The sequence below is a fragment of the Ursus arctos genome, unplaced genomic scaffold (assembly GCF_023065955.2).
Source record: "Ursus arctos isolate Adak ecotype North America unplaced genomic scaffold, UrsArc2.0 scaffold_14, whole genome shotgun sequence".
NCBI lineage: Eukaryota > Metazoa > Chordata > Mammalia > Carnivora > Ursidae > Ursus > Ursus arctos.
In genome coordinates, this window is record NW_026622808.1 from 47272350 (window position 1) to 47291579 (window position 19230).

The 19230-nt window shown below is 38.1% G+C and overlaps 1 protein-coding gene across 8 annotated transcripts in view; it reads left to right on the forward strand.

Annotated features, from left to right (window-relative positions):
- SLC25A26 (solute carrier family 25 member 26) overlaps positions 1 to 19230 on the forward strand; it is a 128377-nt gene that overhangs the window by 76310 nt on the left and 32837 nt on the right. The window lies entirely within an intron of this gene.

Sequence of the window (19230 nt, forward strand, 5' to 3'; positions counted from 1 at the left end):
AAGATGCAAAATCAAAGAATGGATTACTTCATTAAAAAAAGTATTTCTTTTTAGTTGGGCTTCAGCCCTTTTTCCTCTGAAATCTTATTTGATGTGAAAAACCACTCTGTAAGGCACTCCTGGTGTGAATCAGGCCCTCAGTGATCTTCAAACTCTGAGCATGTCGTCTAAGGCATTACATCCCAAGAAGCAGATCTGCTGTGGCTTATATGTATTTCTGAACAGCTCACATATTTTCAGATTGTCTGTTGTTATCCTGTTTTCTTTAACAAATGAATTCTCAAAAGTTTGTCGCTTGTGTTTCCTGTTTAACGATCCCTCCATTCACCTAGAGCTCTGAAAGTCATCTGTATTACAAAAATTTTACCTTAAAGAAAGCTCAGTGTTCAAGAAATATCTTAGGTGTATTATATTAAGAGTATTATACATTCTTTAATCAATAAAAATTGTGTGTCATTAGAACACACACAGTTGTCTATTTGTTGTCTAAATGGCACCATTTAAAATGTTTTAAGAAAACGTTAACATTTCCTTATTGGATTATGAGAAAAGACTATCTTTAAAAAATCACCCTGTGAGCAAGTGATTTACAGTATTATTTTCTCTTGGCTAACCTCTGTTGAAAGCCAAAATATATACCAATTATTGTTGAGTTGCGTTAGAATTGGTTATATATTGTAACCTATTTGTAAAGTATGTAAAGTGCTTCACACCATGCTTGGCACATAATGAGCACTAAGAATTTGCCATTATTATTCTTACCTTGATTTTAACGATGGGAAGAATGGAAGCAAAGTGCCTTTTTTGATTTTACGTTGAAATTCCATATTGTCACTGAAGTTCTCTGTCAAATATTTTGTATCTTGTATTTACTTTGCATGTATATCATAATTTGTTTTTACACATTTCCTCCTTTTGGGGTTTTTCTATAGTTTTAAAAAATAATGTGTCATTCTTAAGAATCTCTTCATTTTCTTAAAATTCTGCATCCTTCTTTTAACCAAACAATTTAGAAAGCCTTCAAATTAAATGCATCTAAGTGGTACTGAATTTGAAAGCAAAGGATTGTTTCCCCTGGGAACAAGCTGTGTCATATGTCATTCTAATAATGACAAACTTTGCAGTAAATTTGCTTTAAAAAAAAATCCCTCCCCCCTTTTTTCCATTTCCCCCCACTCCCAAGAGTGAATGTAAATGTTAGACAAAATTGGGATGATTTTCCATTAAGGCTTTTGAAGGAATTTTTCATTATAGAGGAATTGGATATTTATTACATTTTGAAATGTAAGTAAAATGAAAGAAGAAAACCACTAGAAGACAGTCTAATATTTTGTGGCAGAGTGTTCATCTTTATTTTTCTCCACTTTATTTTAATATAATCTGAGACGTAGATAAGTCAGCTTCTAGAATTAATAGCTTCTAGAATAAAGCATTTTATCCTTCTCTTTTACTATGTTTTTTTTCTGAGATCTATTCATTTACTTAAGAAATATTTATTGAGAACCCCTTATATACCAAATGTTGTTCTAGGAGCTTTGATTCATTAAGACACTCTACCCCACCCCAGCCCACCCACCTCCCAGTCTTGCTGTGGACTTCTGACTTCAGGAGTTTCTAGTGAGTTAGCCTGAAAGACAGGATGTGGTTTGTGAAGAAAGAAGAGCAGTCAAATTTTGTGAGTTTTTTTGAGAGTGTTTGTATCTAAGTTAATTTATTTTTTTAAGAGTGAGCGCAAGAAGGGGGAGGGGCAGAGGGAGACAGAGAAACAGTCTCCCGGCTAAGCAGAGCCCAACTCGGGGCTCAGTCCCAGGACCCCGAGATCATGACCTGAGCCAAAGGCAGACGCTCAACAAACTGAGCCCCCCAGACACTCCTCTCAGTTAATTTTTTAAAGCTTAAGTTTATTATAATTTATAGTTTCAATATATGGAACATTTTAAGGGAAAAGTCTCTGTTAAAATGCTTATTACTGGGGTGCCTCCGTTGTTTGAGTGGCCGACTCTTGATTTCAGCTCAGGTCATGATCTCAGTGTCCTGGGATCAAGCCTCGCATCAGGCTCTGTATTCAGCATGGAGTCTGCTTGAGATTCTCTCTCACCCTCTCCCTCTGCCCCTCCCCCCTCATACTCTCTAAAATAAATAAATCTTAAAAGAATAATAAAATACTTCTTACGGTTTCAGTTTTTATACTTATAGATAATTCAGTGATATTTTATTCTGTAATTTCAGTCTCATAAGGGTTTTCATTTTGAGCACTGTTAGAAATAGCTTTTAAACATTTGACTATTAGTCACTTTCTTGACTCATTTTGTAGCTGTGTAGGTTTAGCGTAAGTCCCAGATCTTCTATAGGAAACCACTTACTTAAAATGTTATCATAGGGACACCTGGGTAGCTCATTTGGTTTTAAGCATCTGACTCTTGATTTCAGCTCCGGTCATGACTTCAGAGTCATGAGATTGAGCCCCACATTGGGCTCTGCACTCAGTGGGGAGTCTGCTTGAGAGTCTCTCTCTCCCTCCCCCTCTGCCTCTCCCCCTGCTCTCATTCTTTCTCTCAAATAAATGAATCTTTTAAAAAATGTTATAATTACAATGTGAAATAGAATTACTGAGTAATATACTTTCTCATTTGAGGATGTTTTCCATAGGGGCAATAAAATGATGATTCCAGGCTTATGGGCTTTAACATGTGTTTGAGAGGCTTCATCTTTATTATTTGAGAAGAGAAAATGTAGATTTTTTTTTCTCTGTGGTTATGATTATGCTCCAGAATGCAAGTGAAATTTTAACAACCTTTATATCTTCATAATCTTCAACTTTTCTTCTTTTTTGCAAGGAAATCTTTTTATTACAGCTTTGTCACAGTATGATTTATATACCATCATAATTCCTCCTTTTAAGTGTGTACAAAACAGTGATTTTTAGTGTAATTACAGAGTTGTAATTTACAACACAATCTAATTCTTATCACCCAAATTGTGTCCACTTATGGCACTCTAGGGATAATTTGTTTTATTTAAAAAAAAAACTTAGTTGAGTACTTACTTGCTTTTTAATAAACTTTATTTAAAGAGTTTATTTATTTGAGGGCTAGTGAGAGCCAGTGAGAGTGTGAGCAGGAGGGGCAGAGGGAGAGGCAGGGTGGGGGGGGAGAGAGAGAAAGAAGTGGACTCCCCACTGAGTGCGGAGCCTGATGCAGGGCTTGATGTCACACCCTGAGATCATGGCCTGAGCCTAGATCTAGGGTTGGGACTGATTAAGCCACCCAGGCACCCCTAAACTGTATTTTTTAGAACAGTTTTTGATTTACAGAATTATAATACAAGATAATAAAGAGTTATCATATTCTCTGTACCCTACTCCCCCTGTTATTACTATCCTGCTCAGTATGATACGTTTGTTACAATTAAGGAACTAATATCGATACATAGTAATGAACGAAAAATCTATAGTTTATTCAGGTTTCCTTAGTTTTCACCTAATGTCTTTTTTCTCTTCCAGGATCCCATCCAAGATATCACATTACATTTAGTTGTCATATGTCCATAGGCTCTTCTAGGTTGATACTTTCTCAGACTTTGGTTGCTTTTGATGACCTGGACAGTTTTGAGAGTTCTGGTCACGTCCTCTGATTGTGAATGTCTCTCTCTCTTTTTTTTTTTTATTATTATGTTCAGTTAGCCAGCATATAGCACATCATTAGTTTTTGATGTAGTGTTCAACGATTCATCACTTGTGTAAAACACCCGGTGCTCACCGCCACACGTGCCCTCGTTAATACCCATCATCCCCCTCCCTTCTGTAACCCTCAGTTTTGTTCCTGGAGTCCAGAGTCTATCATGGTTTGTCTCCCTCTCCGATTTCTTCCCATTCAGTGTTCCGTCCTTTCCCCTGTGGTCCTCCACGCTAGTGAATGCCTCTCTTGGGATTTGTCTAATATCTTTCTCATAAATAGACTGATGTTAGGGTGCATACTACCAACACAACTTATCACTGTTACTGTTGGCCTTGATAACCTGGCTGAGGTAGCACTTGTCAGGTGTCTCCACTAGAAAGTTACTCTTTCCCCCTTCTACACTGTTCCCTTCGGAAGAAGTCACTGTGTGCAGCCCACATTTAAGGAGTCAACAGTATGCTTTACCTTATCTACATGAATTATTTGGAATTCTTCTGTAGAGCTTTGTCACTTCTAATTTAATCATTCATTCAATCATTATATTAGTATGATTCATGGGTAATTATTTTATACTTTGGGTTATAATCCAATACTACTCTATTTGGTTGCTTGAATCATTCCAGTTTGGGCCATTGGATATCTCTCAGTTGGTTCTTGTGTCCCTTTGATGTACCCCAATCAGTGTTGATTTTATTGTTATTGTTTGTTCAGTTCTGAGTATTTCCCTAATTTTTGGCCATACAAGAGGCTCCAGGCTCATCTTAAAAATTGCCTGCCCTATTTCTAGAATCAGCCCTTTCTTCAAGAAGAACAGGTTCTCCTTCCACCCTCTGCTCTTTTTTCTCTCTGCTCCTTTTTCCTTGTTCTGCAGAATAAAAGCATTTTTTGAATGCTTGTAATGTGCTTGCCATCAGTGGTAGGCACAGTGGCTCCAGGGTGACAGAGGATAAATTCCATACTATTTTCCTGATATCTCAGACTTTCTAAAATTCTATCCTGGTGTCCCTTTCTAGCTTTCTTTTTTCTTTTTAAATTTTTCAGTGTTTTCTTTTTTCACATATTCATATAAATAAATAAAAACAGTGTCTAAGGATGATTATATCATACCTCCTATGGGTTGGGTTAAAAACTTTTTTTTGGTTTTACCTCTTTATTCAACTTCCTGGCCCTCTTCCCACCCTCCATAACTCCTATTAGTAACTTAATATGTGTGTATTTGTGTATGTGTTTACTTTTGCTTTTGCTTCCATACTATCATAATCGTATCCAAATAACAGTTTTTGTTTTGTGCTTTGTAAAAGGTGGCTTACATGATACATACTATTCCATGTTTTGTTTTTCTGTCTTAACAGTACCTAGAGAAGTCTCTTCATGTCTACTGTACAGTTCTAATGCCTTCTTTTAAGTGACTTGCTTTACTATTCTGTGGTAGAGGATTGTTTTAATGTACCCAACTATTTCCCTATCAATGTTCCTTCTAGGAACACTATGAATAGTGCTGTAATAAACTTCCCTATACAGAACTGCTTTATTTCTCTGCGATGAATTTCTTAGAGTGAGTTTGCTGTATCTGAAGATATGTTTTTAAAATAAATGTTTCTAGATTATAACATTCTTTAAAAACTAGCAATTCACACATCCACCAGGAGTGTCTGAGAGGACCCTTTTCCTTGCATTCCCGTATACAATAGGTAGAGCCGGTCCTTGCATTGCCGTATACAATAGGTAGAGCCGGTCGTATCCATTTTGCCGTTCTGATTGATGTTAACTAGTACCTCCTCCATAGTTCAGTTTGCATTGACAGTTTGGGTGTGATTTATTTGTTGGCAACAGTGGTCACTGGGAATTGCTCTTCTGTAAATTTGCCCCTTTTCTGTCCTTTGCCTCCCCAACCCTCACCCCGCTACTCATCCTGTCGGTTTATGAGAGGTCTTTGTATTTGTAAATATTAAACCTCTGTCTTCTATATTGGAAATATTTTCTCCAAATTTATTGCCTCTTCTTTTGCTTTTTGCATTGTTTGCTATAGAAATTTTAAATTTTTTCATGTAGTAAATATGTCTGTCTTCTCATTTATAGCTTCTGGCCTTAAGATCTCTGTTGTATAATGTACATATGTTCTCTTAGGTTTTTTGGCAGCTTATTATATTTTTATTTAAATTCAATTTAGTTAATATATAGTGTATTATTAGTTTCAGAGGTAGAATTTAGTGATTCCTCAGTTGCCTGTGATACCCAGTGCTCATTACAGCAAGTGGCCTCCCGAATGCCCATTACCAGTTACCCCATCCCCCTACCCACCTTCCCTGCAGCTTACTAACAAGACAAATTATTTAACATTTAATCTGTGTAGTATTTACTTTTTGTGCTTGGAGTAAGACCGGGTTCTATTTTCTTGTAGTTGTCTGTAGTGTACTATGCTAGCAACTTTCCACATCTTTTGATAAGTTAAATTCTCATACATATTGAAAGCTATTGGTCTTGTTTTTTTTTTTTTTTTTTTAATTTTTTTTTTAAAGATTTTATTTATTTATGTGACAGAGAGACAGCCAGCGAGAGAGGGAACACAGCAGGGGAGTGGGAGAGGAAGAAGCAGGCTCCCAGCAGAGGAGCCCGATGTGGGACTCGATCCCAGAACGCCGAGATCACGCCCTGAGCCGAAGGCAGACGCTTAACGACTGCGCTACCCAGGCGCCCCTGGTCTTGTTTTTAAAAATATTCTTGGCAAAAGAAATTCTTGGCTATGCATGGGCATTTATTCTTCTGTATAATTGTTAAGATCAGTATACAGTTTTTAAAAAGACAGCTTTATAACCGGAAGAGTTAAATTCTGTATCAAGCTTAGGAGAACTGACAAGAATGCAGTATGGTTTCTACATTTTTTCAGATCTTGTTTGATGTCATCTAATGGAATTTTATAGTTTTGTTTATATATTATAGGTCATATATGCCCCTCTTATTGACTTTATTTCCGGGCATTTAAAAAAAATGTTTGAGAGAGAGAGATTGGGAGAGGGGCAAAGGGAGAAGGAGAGCAAGAATAATCTCAAGCAGATTCCCTGCTGAGCCTGGAGCCACATGTGGGGCTTGGTCTCATGACTTTGAGATCATGACCTCAGCCAAAACCAAGAGTCGGACACTCAACCCACTGAGCCACCCAAGTGCCCCTTACTTACTGTTCTTTAAGAAAAAAAAAAATCCCATGTATTCATTTTAATCTTTAAACCTAATTTTTATTTCTATCCTGTTATTTTAAGCATTTCTTTATCATTTTGTTTTATTTTAAACAGAATATTTATTTTAATCACAATATAGCTAGGTCTTTCTTTTAATGGAATAATTTACTTTCTTCGCCTGTTGTATAAACAGTTTTTCTTTTAACTTGCTTTATGTTTTAACTTGTTTCTTATCCCTTTTCTTATTTATGCTGGTTTAACTTATTTTGGATTTCTTTCTCTTTTTTTATATTTGTTACTTTGGAATTTCTACTATACATTTCTGTTCCATTAACGATTACCTTTTCTTTCCCCTTTTCCCTGCACATTTTTGAGTATCTACACTGTTTCTTGCCAGGTGCCAAGTGTAGGGTTTGGGTATCCATTTTTCTCTCAGTAGTTGTTAGAATTGTTGCTCTCGCTTCTGATGTTGCAGGTGGGAAAGTCCGGTAGCTCCCTGAGCTTTCCCCTCTGGAAGGAATATGTTCTTTCCACCTGCGGGCTTGTAAATTTTTTTCTTACAGAGTTCAGGCATTTACTAAGTTATGCCTAGGTCTGTATCTAGAATAAAGTGAGCTCTTTTAATCTGCAGGTTGAGGTCTTTCTTTGGGCCAAGCAAATTCTCTTCTGTTATGTATTTTATTATTGCCTCACTACTGTCTGTTCATCTTTCTTCTGCAGGAACTGCTGTTCATCTCATTAGTTCTGTCCTCTAAGTCTTTTATCTCTTCTATCATGATTTCTCTTTTGCTGCTTTGAGCTATTCTTTCCATTTGATCTTTCAGACCACATATTTGGACTTTTGCCACGATCCATTCTTTCCTTCTTTTAATCTGCTGTATAGTTTATTTGGAAAATTGTGCTTTTAGATGCAGGAGGACTTCTCTCTGCTGTAGTTAAATCTCCGTCAGTTAGCTTATTATTTTTCTGACCATTATTGGCCTCTTACTCTTCAAACAGCTCTTTTTAGTTGTGGGTTTGCTCCCTTTGTCCTGATTGGTAACTGTCTTTCCAGATGCTCAGGCTTGTTAGGTGTTGTCATATTTTCTTTGTCAGCTCCTAAAGGCCCAGTTCTGGTCTTGGTCTCAAATGATTCAGGGAGATCTTCCCCCCACCCAAGTGTCATCAGATCTCCACAGACCAGGCTTTTTCTAGAACCATTAGTTTACAGTCATTCCAAGTTTCCAAGAGGCTAGACTCTGGGCACTTGCCCAGCTCCTAGAAAAATTACAGATACACATTCCAGGCTCTTCCTCTATACGCCAAAGAACCTAAGCCTTCAATTCCATTTAGCCATCCACAGACATCACACCTATATCTATTGCAATGGAGAAATTGAAAATGGTAGTGGGGGTTACACAGGGATGGTAGGGGTGTTAGGTTCACGTCATCATCTTCCTGGAATCTTTTTTGGCCCTGGATTTTCATTTTATCATTCACTTAATGGTTGTGGATGTATGCTTTGGCCTAGACTTACCAACTTTCTAATGAGAAAAGCATTAGACATGGAATTTGGAAGATCTGTGGGATAAATTATAGTTCTCCACTCTTTGCTTCTTTCCTTTTAAGAGGATGGATTATACTTGCCCGCCTGTCAGGTGATTTGCAGTGTCTCCTTGTCACTTAGGCTTGGCACTATGACTTGTTTTAGTCAGTGGAGCAAATGTGGAAGTGACGTATTCTATTTCTGAACAGAGGTATGACAACTTCCTCTCAGTTTCTGCCTTTTGCCTTGAGAATGGCATGTCTCAGTTATGGTTTGTTCCTTCTGATTAGAATCAGAAGGCACGTGGAGCAAAAGCCACAGCCTAAAGGCAGCCATAGCCAACCTATAGCTGAATGGGAAGAACAAGTTTGATTGATGTATCCCACTGGGATTTGAGGGACATTTTGGTAATGCATCACAGCTAGCGGATAAAATCTGGCCTAATTTCTTGTTCCTCCTTTAGGTAATATTTATTTTTATCCCTCACTTAAAAAAAATCTGTACCGGACCCTACAGTTTATTTCCTGTCTCTCCTAATTATTCTCTTAATTGGCTCACACGCATAAAGTAGTAGTGCGGTTATGGTCAAACACTAAGTGCCTGTGGAGAGTGCTCACAGTTACATAGTAGGGTGCAGCGCGTGTAACAGAACTGAGGATAAGGAAACGAGAAAACTGAGGGCAGGGCCTGTGGCAGTTTATGACAGTCATTTATCTGATGCCCTAAACTCCACCCAAAGTTACTCTTCTGGAAGCATGGCTTCTCTTTAATTGTACAAAGTAGATGATTTATAGTTCTCACCATGTGGGCTCGAATGCTGTTTTCTGTTAGGAGTGAATAAGAGTTCATTGGAGGTACATTTGGGGGTACTTTTATAGAGTGGCCATGCAAAGCTTTTATTTCCTGGGATGTGTATATGCATATTTATCTGACTTTTGACTTAACTGACTAATAGATGAAATTAATGGGATCTGTGTTTGTATTTTATCTTTTTAGCATCTGATTGGTACTCACTTTTTTTTCCCTTACTGATCAGCTCTCAGCACATTGCTCTAACAAATATTTGTAAATCTATAATGGTAGAAGGAAAGAGTATTCGTTTGAACAATGATCTAGAAACGCTGGACTCGACTCTAATTCTGCCACCAGCCTTATTGCCTACCGTCTCTTCCGTTCCTTTGCTTTTCCTCCATTCACTAATGGGATAAGTAGTCACTGAGCGCTCTGTTCTGCCAAGCACTGGGTTGCAGTGCGGAGTAAAGCAGACGCCTCTCCCTTCCCGCCCTTAGCAAGCTACTATCCTCTTCTCTTCGGTTCTGCAGCCCCTCCTCTCTTCTGACCATTTTGTAAACAGGCTGCTGCTCAGCCTCCTTGTTGTCATTTTATGTTCTTGGGGCTGCTTTCAAATATGCTTTTACTAGCGCTGCATTATTCTGGGGAGGCGGGAGTGGGGGAGTGTCCTGAGAGAGGAAGGTAGGTCAGTGGGGGGGAGGCAGCAAGGGAGCAAGTGAGCCACCCACATGGCCTAACCACTATGCAAACCTCTTTTTATTTTTTTATGATTCTTCTCAGGTTGTAATTCTGCATAAGCGCCCAAAAGATATTGCTCTTGGCTGGTCTTTTAAATTTTACCTATTTATTTTATTTGTTTTTTTTAGAGTTTGGGAAACCATCAATTAGAACATCTTTATTACCAAAAAACAGATTGCTTCGGATATGGGGAAGACCTGGGTAAATAAGCGTGTGCCTCAGCTAACAAGGACAGTTGGTAGAATAATAAACAAAATAATCTGCCTTCTGCTGTAGGACTGCTTGAGGGGTTGATTACAACTTTTCCTCACCCCCATTTTTCGCGTTCCTAGTAGAGCTAAGCCGTGCTGGCTGAAAGGGCAGGATGGAGTCATAGGCGGGAAAGCCGACTGACTATACATGCGAATGCCGGTCTCAGCTGCAGAAAAAATCTGAAGAACAACCTGATTATGTTTTGTAAGGGATTAAAGTTGCATGCAAATTCCCACCGAAAACATCTGTTTCCTGACCCCGTGCCAGAGTTTAACATCTTGACAGGAATTCTGGTTGTGAAATTTCCGAGTCTCAAGCACCTCCCTCAGCTACTCTCCGGCTGTTTTCTTAGAAGGCTTAAATCAGCACGGCTTAACATATTGGAAATGACTCTGTGACTGAAAAGGAGCGTCTTCATTTGCTTCTTATACACCAGAAGAGGAGTTCAGGTTTCATTAGCAAAAATCAGACTAATTGCTGAGTGATCATTGTAGGAATTGTGGAGCGATCCGCACGGTTCATTAAAGAAGCTAATGAAAATAAATGCATCACTGAAGGAATCCGTATGTATGTGTATGTGTGTATATTTATATAAAGATAGATTTTTTTAACTTTCTTGCACTAAATGGAAAATTTTTAAAAGCATTTCTAACTTGATTCTTGAGAATCCCAACTGACAAAAATAGTTCCTCTTTTTAGGTAGGGCACAACTTCTGTCTACTTGTGACCTCATAGTTACATTCTGCTTAGTCATACACACGTCGGTAATTCTTGATACCATAATCCCACCACGTAAACAATGTTTACAGACCTCTGGAAGCAGGATTCAATCTTTATGCAAGTGTTGAACATTTGCAAGGAGTCAGTGTGGAATGGTGTGTTAGAATCACTTGCAGTGTAGAAGCCAGTGTGATTTTATGATTTTTTTCATTTTGATAGATTTGGTAAATTAAACTTGATACCTTAAAGATGATTTCTTTCTGTTCTGAGAGACCTGGATATTAACCCTGGGCATTTTTAAGGACGATTGTGCTAATGAAGGGTTAATGTTGGGCCTTCATCTTCTAAGCCCGCTGTTGTAAGTTTGTTCAGAAATAATATATTTGTAAATAATATATTTATAATTCTGTGTCTAGAATCTGCTATGTATTAGAAATATTAAATAAACAAAAATAGTGTTTTATGAGAAAAAATTAGAAATAAATCACCAGGGGATAAATATTATGAAATACTATGCATTGGTCAGAAATGACAGATCTATTTTAATGAACATGGCAATATCTCCGTGATACTGTTTAGAAGAAAATCAAATTTTAGAACTCTGTATACTAATGTTTAATGAAAAAACCCAAACTAAAATGAAGTATGTTGGGATAAATGAGACGATATATCTCAAATGTTAGTTAACTTTTGTTAAAAGGAGGTAGGGAAGCTCACTTTGACCTTGTGTTTTAGGCTTCTATGTATGAATTTTAAGAATGAGAATGTAATCATGCTTTACCCATACACATTTTTTGTTATGGGAAAATTAAAACATAAGGTAAATGGAATAGTACAATGAAGCCTAAGTCCCCATCTCCGGGCTTCCACAGGTATCAGCATTCTACCATTTTTACTCATCTGTATCACCACCCACTCTTTACTTGGATGACAGTCATATTTTTTATAGTATATTTGTAGATTAAATTTGTATCCATTGAAATGTACAAATGATAGATGTATACTTTTGAAGGATGAATATACTCATGTAACCCACATCACTGTTATGATATTGAGTATTTCCATACCCTAGAATGTTCTCTAGTATTCCATCCCAGTCAGTCTTCCCACCTGGGATGGTTTTGCCTTTTCTTAGAACTTTATGTAAAAACAGCCACACAATATGATCTCTTTTTATGTCTGACTTCCTTTGCTGAGCATGACATGTGTGAGGAACATTAACGTCATAGCAAGTGTCAATAGTTTTTTCCACTTTATTGCCAGTACTCTGACTGTATGACACTCTCTGTAGCCTTTCTCTTGTTGATGGACAGTAACTATTGTGATGAAAGCTGTGCTGACATTCATGACAGTTTAATTGTGGACATATACTGTCATTGCTCTTGGATAAATACCTAGGCATGGAATTTCTTTTTTTTTTTTTTGAAGATTTTATTTATTTATTCGACAGAGATAGAGACAGCCAGCGAGAGAGGGAACACAAGCAGGGGGAGTGGGAGAGGAAGAAACAGGCTCATAGTGGAAGAGCCTGATGTGGGGCTCGATCCCAGAACGCCAGGATCACGCCCTGAGCCGAAGGCAGACGCTTAACCGCTGTGCCACCCAGGCGCCCCTAGGCATGGAATTTCTGGATCAAACGATAACGTGGCAAATCCCTTTTGGAAGTGATTGTCCTATTTTAAGTTCCTACCAGCAACACAGAGTTGTGATTGCTGCACATCCTTACCCTTATATGGTTTTGTTGGTCTTTCTGATTTCAAGCTATTAGCAGTTGTACAGTGGCTTGTCAATGTGTACTTTTTGAAGAATAGTTTTTAAACAGTGCTAAAATAGTCAAAACATAACACTTGCCACTTCAACCACATTAAGTGTATACTTCAGTATCACTCCCAAGCTGATGCAACTGTCACCATTACCTGGTCCCAAGATGTTTGCATCACCCCAGACAGAAACTCTGTTCTCCTTGAGTAAGAACTCCCCACTGCCTTCTCCCGCCAGCCCCTGGTAACCCCTAATCTCGTTTCTGTCTCTCTGAATTTGCCTATTTTAGGTATTTCATATAAGTGGAATGATACATTATTTGTCCTTTTGTGTCTGGCTTATTTCACCTTGTATGATGTTTTCATGGTTCACCCATGTTGTCACCTTTGTCAGAATTTCAGTCCTTTTTATGGCACAATAATGCTCCATCGTGGGGCTAACACCCATTTTTTTTTTTTTTCCGGTTTATTTGTTGATGGACACTTGGATTTGGTTTGGTTATAGTGAATGATGCCGCGGTGAAGACTGGTGTACAAGCACCTGTTTGAGGACCTGTGTTCAGTAATTTGGGCTGTATACCTGGGAACAGAATGCTGCGTCGTATGGTAATTCCGTGTTGAGCTTTTTCGGGAACCACCAACCTTTTTTTCTCAGTGTGTTTTAATTGGCATTTCCCTGATGACTAACGATGTTGAATACCTTTTCATGTGCTTATGTTAGCAATTTATGTATATATTTCTTTGTGAAGTGCTTGTGCAAGTCTTCTGTGCATTTTAAAAATTGAATTCCTCCCCCCCCCTTTTTAGTTAATAAGGTTTGAAAGTTCCTTGTATATTCTGAATAGAAGTTGTCAGATACGTTTTGTGAATATTTTCTTTCAGTCTGTGGCTTGCCTTTTCATTAATAGTGCCTTTAAAAAGTTTTTAAAAAGTTTAATTTGGTAAAATACATGAACATTTATCATCTTAAACATTTTTAGGTATACAGTTCAGTTGCGTGAAGTATTTTCACACTGTTGTGCAACCGAGCTCCAACACTCCTTTCATCTTGCAGAACTGAAACTGTGCACTTATGAAATAAGAACTCTCCATCTCCCTCTTCTCCCTGTCTCCTGGCAACCACCATCCTACTTTCTGTTTTGATGGATTCCACTACTCTAGTTTCTTCACATCAGTGGAATCAGACAGTATTTGTCTTTTTGTGACTGGCTTATTTCACTTAGTATAATGTCCCCAAGGTTCATCCGTTCTGTAGCATTTGTCAGAATCTCCTTCTTTTTAAGGCTCATATTTGTACACACACGCACACACACGTCTTATCTGTTCATTGATGGACACTTAGCTTGCTTCCACCTTTTGGTTATTGTGAATTATGCTGCTGTGAACTTGAACATACAGATACTTCTCTGAGACCTTAGTGTCAATCTTTTTGGGTATATACCCAGTAGTGGCATTGCTGGATCATACATACTTCTGTTTTTAATTTTTTGAGGAACTGCTGTGTTGTCTTCCAAATGGCTGCATCATTGCACCTTCGCACCAACAGCGCGCAAAGGTTTCAAATCTCCATATCCTTGTCCGTACTTGTTCCTTTCTTGTGTTTTTTCAGTTTTTTGGTAATGTCCTACTGAATTTGAGGTGATATTTCACCGTGGTTTTGATTTGCATTTCTCTAATGATTAGTAATATGGAACATCTTTTCATATGGTTGTGGGCTATTTGTATATCTTCTCATGAGAAATGTCTACTCAAATCCTTTGCCCATTTAAAAAATTAGGTTTTTGTTGATGTTGAGCGATCAGAGTTTTTTAAAAAATATATTCTGGATCTTTTTTTTTTTTTCCAGATTTTATTTATTTATTTAGGGAAGGGGGTGCAAGCAGGGGGTGGGGGCAGAGGGAGAGGGAGAGGGAGAGAGAGAATCTCAAGCCGACTCCCACTGAGTGTGGAGCCTGATGTGGGACTTGATCTCACAACCCTGAGATCATGACCAGAGCCAAAAATCAAGAGTTGGATGCTTAACCCACTGAGCTACCCAGGTGCCTCATTTGGTCACTTTTAGTACCTTGGTCCTGTGAGTCTTCGGTTAACTTTTTTCCTAAATTGAATTTTAATTCACCTTTAAGCAGATTTTTTTAAACATTTGTTTTTCATAATTTGCTGCTAGTAATTAGGAATTTTATTGATTTTTTTGGCATATTGATTCCTTAAGATTCTTTAGAATTTTCAGCATGACTAATCATGTCATTTGTGAATAAGGACAGCTTCTTTCCAATTTCTGTGCTTTTTGTTTCCTTTTGTTGTCGTTTCTTTCCTTTTCTTTCTTTTCTTTCCTTTTCTTTCTTTCTTTCTTTCTTTCTTTCTTTCTTTCTTTCTTTCTTTCTTTCTTTCTCTTTCTTCTTCTTTTTTTTTTTTTTTTTCTGGGTTGCACTGACTAGCACCTGCAGTGTAGTGTTGAATAGCAGTGAGAACAGATACCTTTGCCTTGATGATCTTAAGAGGAAATCATTCAGTCTTTCACCCTGAAGAACGGTGTTAGCTATATGTATTTTTTAGGAGTCCTTTATCAGATCGAGGAAGTTATCTTGTGTTCTTATCTTGATGAGATTTTTTTTTTATCATTAGTAGCATCAAATATATATACTTTTCACTTTGTAAAAACAGTGGAACTTGTTTTTAGGACTTCAGAAATGTAGTGGACCATGGACTAATTTGACATTGCTGTTATCTTCGCTACCTAATGGTGCTTTGTGACTGGCACACTCACGTGTACCTTGATACCCTGAGAGTACCTTCCACCCAGACGCTATTACTGTGATGATTCTGTAGAATGCGGAGAAAGAAAATGTAATCATTACCTTCAGTGCTCACATTTATTAAAGACTTGCTGTGCCTAGCACACGGAATTAGTGATTGGTGATATCCTCAGAACTCCTGGCTGAGTTCTAGAAGATTTGCCTAAGAGTCAAATCACTTACACAACGTTTCCTTTTCTGTATTAGATTTTGATACTCTTTTGTCCCTTTTGTGCTTTTTTTGGAAAGATATTTTAGGACTTGTTAATCTCTCTTCTGAACCTAAGGAATAATTCAGTGTAAATTTTTCCAACTTTTAGGTTAATTTCCTTTGTTAGGTAGATGTTCTGTTCTCTGCGTACAGTACATATAAATGGATTATGGTTGTTCAATTGAAAAATCAGTGTATATTGACTGTTGGAATTCTTTTCTGTCCTGTCAAATGCTAGCAGACCAGCTTTGAATGGCTCTCACTTTTTTTGTTTAATTTAAATTTTGGAACAGTAGTCACTTGGGGGGCACAAGGTTCTTAGGTCTTCAACTTGATTTGTCCTTTGTTACCACGGGGTTGAAAGGGAAAAGGCACAGTGATTTCAGAGGAGAACGGCTTTGTTACCGATGCAACACTAAAGTGGAAAACCCTAAATCAGTCACAGAAATGTGGACACTGTAATGCAACAAAAAGGAGATGTCTCTGTGGGTCACTTGTAGGGTCTCTTGAAAATTGGAATGGGCTGGTTCTTGGACCCAGTGGGATATCCATGCACGCCTACCAATCCCATGCTGTACTGCAAACCCTTTCTAATTTGAGGTCTTAGCAAAAAGTTTCCAGGTTTTTTTTTGTTCTTGTCTTATTGCTAGAGAGTTTTGGGTTATTTCTGCCAAGGTACAATAGGTTTTACAGCTTTTAAAACACACTTTCTTGTTCTTATGCTTCCTAGAGCATTCATGGTAGTATTGTGTTCACTGCGGCTTCTGATCAAGTCTTATTTTTAAAGTGTTGATACTCTAATGTGATTTGTCCATTGAAAAATAGAATTTTATGGATAAATAATACCTTAGAAATCATATCTTTATATCCCCTTGGTTTGTTATAAATCACTTCATTATATTTTAAGGACCATAAGGTTATGGATACTTGTTTTAAGATCACTGGGTTAAAAGCATTGATTGGCTTCAAGTGATGAGTCTGGTCCAATAGTTAATGAGAGGTAGAGCATGTTCATAATGTAATTTTGTAAATTCTTTATTTCATTAGTTTGCCCAACACTCATTCCCCCTCTCACCACACCTATATTTAATTTTTATCTGCTTCGCATGGAATTCTCACATGCACTCTTGTACGGCATTACTGCTATGTTTATTACTAAGTGGAATCCATGTTGAATTTTCGCAGGTTTTTCCCCCTCTGCATCTGCCTCTTTGATGGTAGCTGGGTTTACTGCTGCTCACTTATTAGTGCTCTGGGTCGTAACAACCTTATTCAAACAAAACGTCTTAAATGGAGGCATTAAAAAGGTCGCAACAGTGAGCCATTTTGTAACTTTTGGTGCAATAAAAGGAGTATGTTGTGTTCTGGAATATAAGACCTCTGAGTGCAGCTATTCATTTTCTTCATCTATAAAACATTTTAGAATAACAGCTTACATCTGTTTGGGGTTTAAAATTCCACGTTTTGAAGAAACATCACTGTTATGTAACTCCAAACCAGACATGGGGCGGGAGCTAGCTCTTTGACAGGCCCATGTTCTGGAGAAGTTGGGAGAAGTGTTTGTTTTAGCTGTGGAGCCATATTTGCTGGCAGTACTCCTTCCACATGTGTGGAACACATTTTCATTATTGTTTCTTCATCTTGTAAATGACAAAAAGCATTCAATAGGATTTTGACTTGAAGAATATTTGAAAAATTTTTACACATCAGGAGTTTATCTTATGAGGGATATTTCACTACCAGAAACCAGAAATAAATTTAATTATTTTAAGCATTTATAGTGCATTTAATTAACTTAGACTGTCAGTTAATCCCGTTTTAGAGAGTAAAGTTGGGATTTACTGTCGGCTCACTTTTTAAGATAAATACCCCATGGAATAGTTTGGCCATTCCAACTGTGTGATTTTTAAGTTACTTCTTTAAATTTGAAGGAACAGTTTAATGAATAGCTTTTAATAGAGGAAAATGGGCAAAATGTTCATGTACAGAACTCAAAATCTAATACTATTAAGTACTAAAAAAGTGCAGATAACATACAATGAAGTTTTATAGGTTATTTATATTTACTTATGTTTTTATTTTTTAAGATTTATTTATTTATTTGAGAGAGAAAGAGAGCAAGTGCATGCCACTAGGGGTGGGGCAGGGGTGGTGGGGCAGTGGAAAAGGGAGAGAGAGAATCTCAAGCAGATTCCCTGCTGAGTGTGGAGCCTGATGCGGGGCTGGATCCCAGGCCCCTGAGATCCTGACCTGAGGTGAAACCAAAAGTTGGATGCTTCACCGACTATGCCACCCAGGCGCCCCAGGTTATTTTAATCAAGAAGTAAAGAATGTTACCATGGACCATTACATGAAGTTATAAGGCCCTTTTTAATCATATAAATATGAAATATTTACATTCTTGTTAAAATGCGATAAATTTACATCTGGGAGGGGAGAGTACAAAGAAGACAATGAAAGTCATCTATAATCCTAGTACCTGTTAGTCTTCTTGGGTATTTTATTACATACTGTACGTTGTTTTTTTGAAATTTAGAGAACCTTTTAGAAAACTATAATACAGTCAGTTTGGAGGGTTTAGATAGTTAATTTAATTGAACTTTAGTTTCAGAATGGACTTTTTGTCCGAAGCTTTCACATTTGGGTGACAAAAACACTAAACTAAATTTCTCTCCTGTTGTGGAATTTGCATACAGGGTGGGGTGCTGCCTACTGTGAGGACAGCAAACTTCTCTGAGATTCTACTTTGTCAGCCTAAACTAGACTATCGTCACTGATTGTTTTTCTCTTACTGCCATTTCCTGCCTGAAGGGAAGACAGATTTTTCTTCTCTGTCACTCTCAAACTCAGGACCATCATTCGCTGTAGCAGAGTGAGACAGATGATGCTAGACTTTTAATTTGTGATTCAGTGTAGATACTTCAGAAGTAATTTAGTGCCCTTGATTCATGTGAAGGTAAATACCATGAATGCCTTCGAAATCGTGGCCTCTGGCGCACACGCACACCATATTCATTGAAGAATACATCCGAAGTCCGTATTCTACTCTTCCCGGCAGCCGAGCTGAATACAGAGAACGAGGCCGGGGCCTGCTCCGAGCAGCATCGCCCCAGTGTAGCCCTTTTGGCCAGTGACTGGATGTCACAGAGGCGAGTGGGTGGCGTTGACTGGAGTTCAGGTATTTTTGTCTTAGGAAATAGGAAGGTGTGGTTCTGTTTTCAAATTTTAGAAGATGTCATGGAAAGCAAATAGATTGTACTGGGGGTGAGTTTATGTTCAGATAAATGCACTTAGATGTCTTCTAGGTAGAGGAGTGGACAGGGCTCTGGCGTCAGGTTGTCCGGCCTTTCCAGGGTGTCTTTAGTCCAGTTATACAGCGTCCCTGCCCCTCTTCTGCATCTGTAGCCTGGGGACAGGACTCATACCTCACTGTCGCACAGGGTTGTTGAGAGGGACGAAGTAAAGCTCTGGAAGTACTCATCGGCACAGTGCCTGAGACAGGAGACGTGCTCCGTAATTCTAGCTCTTCCTGTGAACCAGCTGACCGCAAGTACTCTGCCCTGAGTGTGCGGATTGTCCTCAGC